Below are 7,214 nucleotides of genomic sequence, written 5' to 3'. Positions count from 1 at the left end.
TATGTGGTTCATAATTCTGGGATCATCCCCTGAGCCTGCTTGGTCGGGTTTTCTGTGTTGTTGTTGGCGGAGCTCCTTTACTGCATGTCCATCCAATCCTGCTGTAGATTTTTAATGGCTGTTCTTACAGAAGAACCAGATGTGCCAGAAGAACACATTGTATCTCAGGTCTGAGGTGAAGGGCAGCACTAGCATAGCTGCAAGGTGGGGGCAGGGATCCAGGAATAAGGTTATGTAGGAATTCACCAGTTAAAGTTGTTCAGTTCTATTGAGTTGGTTCTAACTCATAGTGACCCTGTTTAGGGTTTCCAAGGAGCTGGTGGGTTTGAACCGCCAACCTCGTGGTTAGCAGTCCAGTGCTTATCCTACAGCGCCACTCCAGGACTCCAGAAACCACCAGAGGTATGGTCATATGCTTGGTTAGGATGAGGAATGTTGTGGATGCTGTCTTTCCAGATTGGCATGAATATTTCAGTTCATAAAGGTTGTATGAGGGAGCTTCAAAAAGTTGGCGGAAAAATCCATGATCTTTTTATTCCATTTTTTCATGAACTTTTTGAAGCCCCCTCATGTGCAGCATGACCAAGTATGTATTGTAGACCAGTCAATGTGCTGATAGAGTGTGGCAGTGTGTGGTCTGCTGCTCCTTCAGCAGTGCATGCAAATGCAACCACCCTATAGGACAGAGAACTGCCCCAGAGACTTTCCAAGGTTGTGCATCTGTACAGAAGCAGACTGCCTTATCTTTCTCTCACAGAGTGGCAGGTAGATTTGGACTGCTGACCTTTTAGTTAGCAGCTAAGCAGCTAACTACTGGAGTCCTGGTGTGGCACTGTAGAGTAAGCATTGGACCATTAACCACAGATTGATGGTTCAACCCACCAGCCATTCCTTGGAAATACATACAGTGTTGTTATGAGTTAGAAATGACTCAGAGGCACTTAACAACTGCCCTTTAAAAGGATTCTGTTAAAAATATCAGTCTCCTTGAAAACAAAATGCCTCATTGGCACCTTGAAAGTCTCAAAAAATAAGATTGTCTAGTAGCCGCCCGCGGGAGAAAGATGAGGCTTTCTACTCCCGTAAAGATTTACACCCTCGGAAACCCTGTACAGGGTCGCTATGGGTCGGACCCGACTCGATGGCACTTAACAACAACAACAACAAGTCTCTCGGTCAGCAAACCTACAGTCCGTGGACCAGATCCTGCCTGAAGCCTGTTTTGGTGCAGTCCATGAGCTAAGAGTGGTTTCTATATATTTTTTTTTTTTTAAAGACTATAAGACAGAGACTGTTTAGGGCCCTAAAACCCAAACTGTCTGCTCCTTTTTGGCAAAAAGCCTAACCCACTAATTCTTTGTGCAATAATCATCTAACATATGCTCAAACACTACCACTAATGGGAAGTGCATTTTCCTTTGGGTCAATCTGTTTCCTATTTGGACAATTCAGGCTATTAGTAATTTTTAAATTGAGCTGTATGTAATTTGTCATACTATTACATCCATCCATTGGCTCTTTTGGAGAGACGAAAGCTATTATTTCATTTCAACATTTGCTGAACTCCTAATATTTTAGGCACTGTGTGAAGTGCTGAATGAAGATGAGTAAGACACCGAGGATCTCCCCAGTGTTACTCATTGGAACAGAGCAGTGGAGTTGCTAGGTGGCTCTGTCCCTCATTCCTTGTTTTCTTTAATTATCTAATTTACTTCTGTATTGTTATTCCACATACACAATCAGACAGTGAAAGTTATGTCTCTCCACACCTTGTCTTTTGATCTCCTGGCTTCTTTCCTGGAGGCAACAATTCTTAAAAAGTTCTTGTGGGGACCTGACTTGGAAGAAAACAACTAACAAAACATGTCAGGGCCTTTTATTTGGACAGACACTTGATAAATACTCATTAAATGATGTTTTCTGAGCTCCTACTCTGTAAGCTGCTGAGTATGATTCTTTAGTTTTATTTTTATAAATATTGGACACTTGCAATAAGTTTGGGTCGTGGACATAGCCACAGAAGATTTGTATTTGCTTAACTACCTACCCTGGGTTTTCTGGTATTGCAGGGTATTTTATTAATCTGGGATTCTTGTTCATTACCGTGTTGAATCCTCATCAAAACCTTGGCTGCTTAATTAGAAGAGACACAGCAATCCCATCTTGTATGACTGCTGTGGTTCCCATCCTGAATATGATAGAAATAGCATAGATATGTCTGAATGTGACAGAAAGGATCTGTCAGCTTTCTACAGTAGAGGCCAGAGCAGCTTTCAAGTGCACGGCCCAGGGTTATCCAGGTAAGCCTTACTTTTCAGGAAGCATAGTAATATTGAGGTGTAGGTCAGATATGCATCAATCACTTTGTACTTAGGACCTATTCCCCCCCAGAATTCTGTTCTCATCATCATTTCTTAAAAAATCTTCTCTTGGCGTAAGGCAGGAAATTGTATGGCAGAGATTTACAAGTTCCTAAGTAATATGTTTATACTGGAGTATTCTATTTAGAGGAGTCCCTGGGTGGCACAAATGATTAAGCACTTGACTACTAACCAACAGATTTGGCAGTTCAAAAACCACTGAAAAGCACCTCAGAAGAAAGGCATGGCAATCTAGGTCTAAAAAGTCATACCCTTAAAAACTCTGTGGAGGACATTTTTCCTCTGATACGTGGGGTCACCATTAGTCTAATTGACTTGACAGCAACTGGTTTGTTTTTGCCTTTGTTGTCCTATTTAGTAGTTTCCAGCACATGCATCATCATATGCTGCTGCTATTGCTGAAGACATTTTCATTTTCTTAGCCAAGCAGGCAACATTTCAGTAGCTCAGCACCAATCATATTCTCTTGTGAAACAAACTCTTTCTTGTATTCTGTCCAAAAGTTTTCAAAGGCCAAATAAGTCATAAAACATTTGAAGGCTATGCCTGCCCATAATCTTCTTAAGTGGTCATTTTGAGTCACATGATTCCCCGCTGCTGAAGTGCTGTATGAAATTGTTTTCAGGTGCTGGTAGGATGTGACCTAGATGACCTTAGCAGGTGACTAATGTTTATAGGAAGGAGCTCTGGTAGTGTAGTGGTTACGAATCGGGCTGCTAACCTCAGGGTTGGTGGTTCAAAACTACCAGCTGTTCCGCAGGAGAAAGGTAAGACTTTCTGCTCCCGTAAAGATTTGTAGCCTCAGAAACCCTGTGCAGGGTCACTAGGAGTTGGAACCAGCTCCATGGTACTTAACAACAACAATGTCTGTAGGACCTAGTGACCCACCACACAGAGGATTTCAGATGAGACCCATTGGTACCACTTTTGGTCCACTACTGTGCTAATTTCCTTCCATGTTGGATGGAAAGGTCATAGCCTTTTTCTTTGATTCTGTTGGCGGGAAGGCGAGGATGCTAAGTTATTTTTCAGTATATGTAGGACTGATGAGGAATATAAAGTTTCTAAAAAGTTTTTTGTTTTGTTTTTCCTTTAAAACTATTGAGTATAGTAGCTTTTTAAAGAAGATAGTAATGTTGTAATGTCAACTCTTGTCATCTTCCAATTGCGTGACTTTGAGCAATTTACTTAACTTCTGAGGCCTTTACTGTTGTGTAAAGTGACCCTAATCCAGGGTTGTCAGTGTAGTGCTGGGCACATGGTAAGCATTCACAGGAAGATTGCTCCTGTCATCTTGCCTAGTTCAGCATCACCCTTACAGTGGCCTGTATGTCTGAGTCCATTGTTGTAACTGATGTGCCAATACATATGACCAGGCTCTCCCTCTCTCATGCTGTCCTCTACTTTACCAAGCATGATGTGTCCTCCTCCAGCAACAGATTCTCTGGATAAGGTGCCCAAGGCAAGTGAGTAGGATACTGATCTCTTGTAATCCATAATGTTTTCATTGGCTCATTTTTAGGAGTCCTTGGGTGACACAGACGGTTAAGCGCTTGACTACTGGCTGAAAGGTTGTTGGTTTGAACCCACCCAAAGGTACCTTGGAAGAAAGGGCTAACGGTCTGCTTCTGAAAGGTCACAGCCTTAAAAACCCTATAGGGAAATTCTACTCTGCACATACGGAGTCATGAATTGGAACCAGTTCAACAACAACAAACAACTTTTGGAAGTAGTTTGCCAGGCCTTCTGTCCTAGTTTATCTTATTTTGGAAGCTCTGCTGAAACCTTTCCACCATTGGTGGCCCTGCTAGTATTTAAAATACTGTTAGCATACCTTCTAGCAATATGCAAATTGACAGATTTGTGGTGGTCTGCTACTACTACTGCTATTTTTAAAATGCTTTTTTTAAAAAATGGTATTATTGGGAAAGTCAGTACAATTCATGGTGGCAAAGTACTCTCCTGGGAATTTTCATTGTTAGCCTGCAGAAAGGAGCCCTTCACGCCCATTGACTGTGAGTGTTAATGATGGCTTCATAAAGAACCTGAGAGGTGCGACAGGATTTAGCGTAGTGGTTACGAATCGGGCTGCAAACCTTAAGGTCAGTGGTTGGAAACTACCAGCTGCTCCGTGGGAGAAAGATGAGGCTTTCTACTCCCGTAAGGATTTACACCCTCAGAAACCCTGTACAAGGTCGGAACCGACTCGACGGCACTTAACAACAACAACAACAAAGGAGTCCTGGTGTGGCGCTGTGGGTTAATGTACTGGACTACAAGGTTGGCAGTTCAAGCTCACCAGCAGCTCCTTAGAAACCCTATGCAGGGTTGCTATGGCTCGGAAAGGACAGCCCTTAACAACAACAACAAGGAGAAAAGGCTTCCTAGGAACATTGGCAAAGGCAGCAGGTCAGTAAGGTTTTGTTTGTTTGAAACAGGAAGCAGCTGTGTGGCTCTGTGGGGATAGAGCACTGTGGTGCCATCCGCTCTGGGGAAGTGCAGGCGAGTGAGCTACTGCAGGAACTCAAGAGTCAGCTGATGCTGGGGTTGGCATGCCACAGTGGGGTGGAGTCCGGAATGCTGGCTTCAGGTTGACAGAGGAGTTTGAGTCCTCGTGCCCCACGATTTTAACTGCATAGCCTTACCTCTTTTTTTTTTTTTTTTTAAAGCTGAAGACAAATTTATTGTCAAAAGCATTGCACTTTGATAGATATTAAACACTTGTAAAATGCTACTTTAGGAAATTTCCCACAAAATATCACTTGAATTATTGGAGGTTTTTTTCAGGTTACATGCATACCTATTTTGATAAAGAGTCACCTTGCTGTTGACTATCAAATGTTGTTAAGTGCAGTTGAGTAGGTTCTGACTCATAGTGACCCTGTATAGGGGTTCCAAGGAGTGACTGGTAGGTTTGAATTGACAGCCTTGACGTTAAAACTTTTTGACTTAGCGATCCAGTACTTACCTTACAGCAAGTTTCATAGTCTCTTCTGGCATCCACTTTGTTCTTTGTTTTCCTATCTTTTTAGAGACCTTTGCTTTCTTCATATATGATGTCCTTGATGTCTCTCTGCAGCTCTCATCTGGTCTTGGCTCAATAGTGTTCATTGTATCACATCTATTCTTTTCTTTTTTTTGAAGTTTTTCATGTGAGGTTTATGTGGGAGAACTTCAGCTTTGCACTTGTCCTATTGTATTTCATTTCATTGCAATGAATACAGTCCTCTTCATGCATCATCAAATAACCAAAGGGTACACCCGACAGGCCCCCCCCAGCACACAGCCTTTTTCCCTCCCTGAGTCCAGTGTCCTCAGCTGGTGCATCTGTCCATGTCATCGTCTCTGCACTACCTCTCTGGGTAGGGTCCCGTTCTCCATTCTTCTCACTTGATGGTCCCAGGGACTTCTGCTCCTGGGCTGCAAAATAATCATTCTCCTTTTGTTGAAAAACATCTACCTCTATATTTCCTAGTCTCGCAGTTAGTCCTGATGGCAGTTATTCACTATTTTACCACAAGAGTCTTATTCCCATTTCCTTTCACCAGGCCGATCCCAAGGGATTGGAAATCATTCAATGGTGATTCTACCTTCCCCCATCCCGTCTGGAACTAGGCTACCTCTTGAAAGCGTGTAAGACAGTCACTTCTTGCCTTTATAGCTCCCCCACCCCCACCCCTTTTGGGTAGCCAATGTCTAAGTTGCCCATCCCTGTCAACCCTGTGTACCGAGGGGGTGGGAGTGATCCTTGCTGTAAAGATTTGTTCCCTTTTTTGAGCTACTGCATCTGTAAGTATAGGTAAAGTTCATCAAATTGTAGCAGGTTACTCTCTGTTTTTCCTTCTTCTTTCTTCTTCTAGTCGAGTTCTGATCATCCAGCCATCGAAGCAACGTCAAGTGGGTATTATCTGCAAGTATGGGTGTTCTTGTGCATCTCCCCTCACTTCATATCAGCTGGATGCTTCACTCTCCACTCTAGTCCTCTTTGGCCATGTCACTGCCTCTGGGCCCAGAAATCCCTGGGTCTTGCCATACTGCTGGCCTTCCAGGTCTTCACCCGGGTTCACAGGGGTCTATTGAATGTGGTCATGCTAAGCTTCCAACTTCATTGCTGTTTTTGCCCCTCTTCCCCTTATCGGTTACCAACATGGTCATCAGCCAGATCACATGCCTGCTCTTGCATTCCCCTTGAGTCTCAGTCTTGGAAGGGGGTTTGCTCTGAGGGGTCCCGACCACTTGCCTTGATGACTCCCAGGCGAACAGCTTACTTGTTCTTGTAATCAATCAGACTGCTGTTATTGTTTCGGATTTTTCCTGCCAGTCTTTCTTTCACAAAGTATCTTCTGTTCTTCTAGCCACTCAAGGCTGGTCTACTTGTTCTTTCCAGCAGAAATTTCCTACCTCAGTCAGTTCTGGATGGGGTTCTGGGTTCCACCTATGGTCTTGTGCAGTGTAAAGGCGCCACAGAAAGCCTCTTTCACTGGGCAACTTCTAGCCTCCTTTAAGGTATTCCAATCAGTTATAGGCTGAAGATGGACTTACAAGCTTTCTGTAGTCATGATTCTGGCTCTTCCTTTCTCCCCACCTCAAGTGTGTCTATTTTACAATGGTAGAAAAGGGAAACCAAGATTCAAAAGACAGCCAAACATTTTAACACTATTCCCCTCTTTTACCCCTGTAAACCATGCCTCAATCTCTGTATCCCGGAGCCCTGTTGCTCCAAGGTTGTGCATACATCAACATTTACCTCTGTCCCACTTAGCCCATGCAAACTTGTCCAACTGTTCTCCCATCAACCTTGTTCATCCATTCCCCTCCCGCTTCTAGTGTATT

Source organism: Chrysochloris asiatica, unplaced genomic scaffold (genome assembly GCF_000296735.1).
Source record: "Chrysochloris asiatica unplaced genomic scaffold, ChrAsi1.0 scaffold00186, whole genome shotgun sequence".
NCBI lineage: Eukaryota > Metazoa > Chordata > Mammalia > Afrosoricida > Chrysochloridae > Chrysochloris > Chrysochloris asiatica.
Note: the sequence above shows the minus strand (reverse complement) of the source record.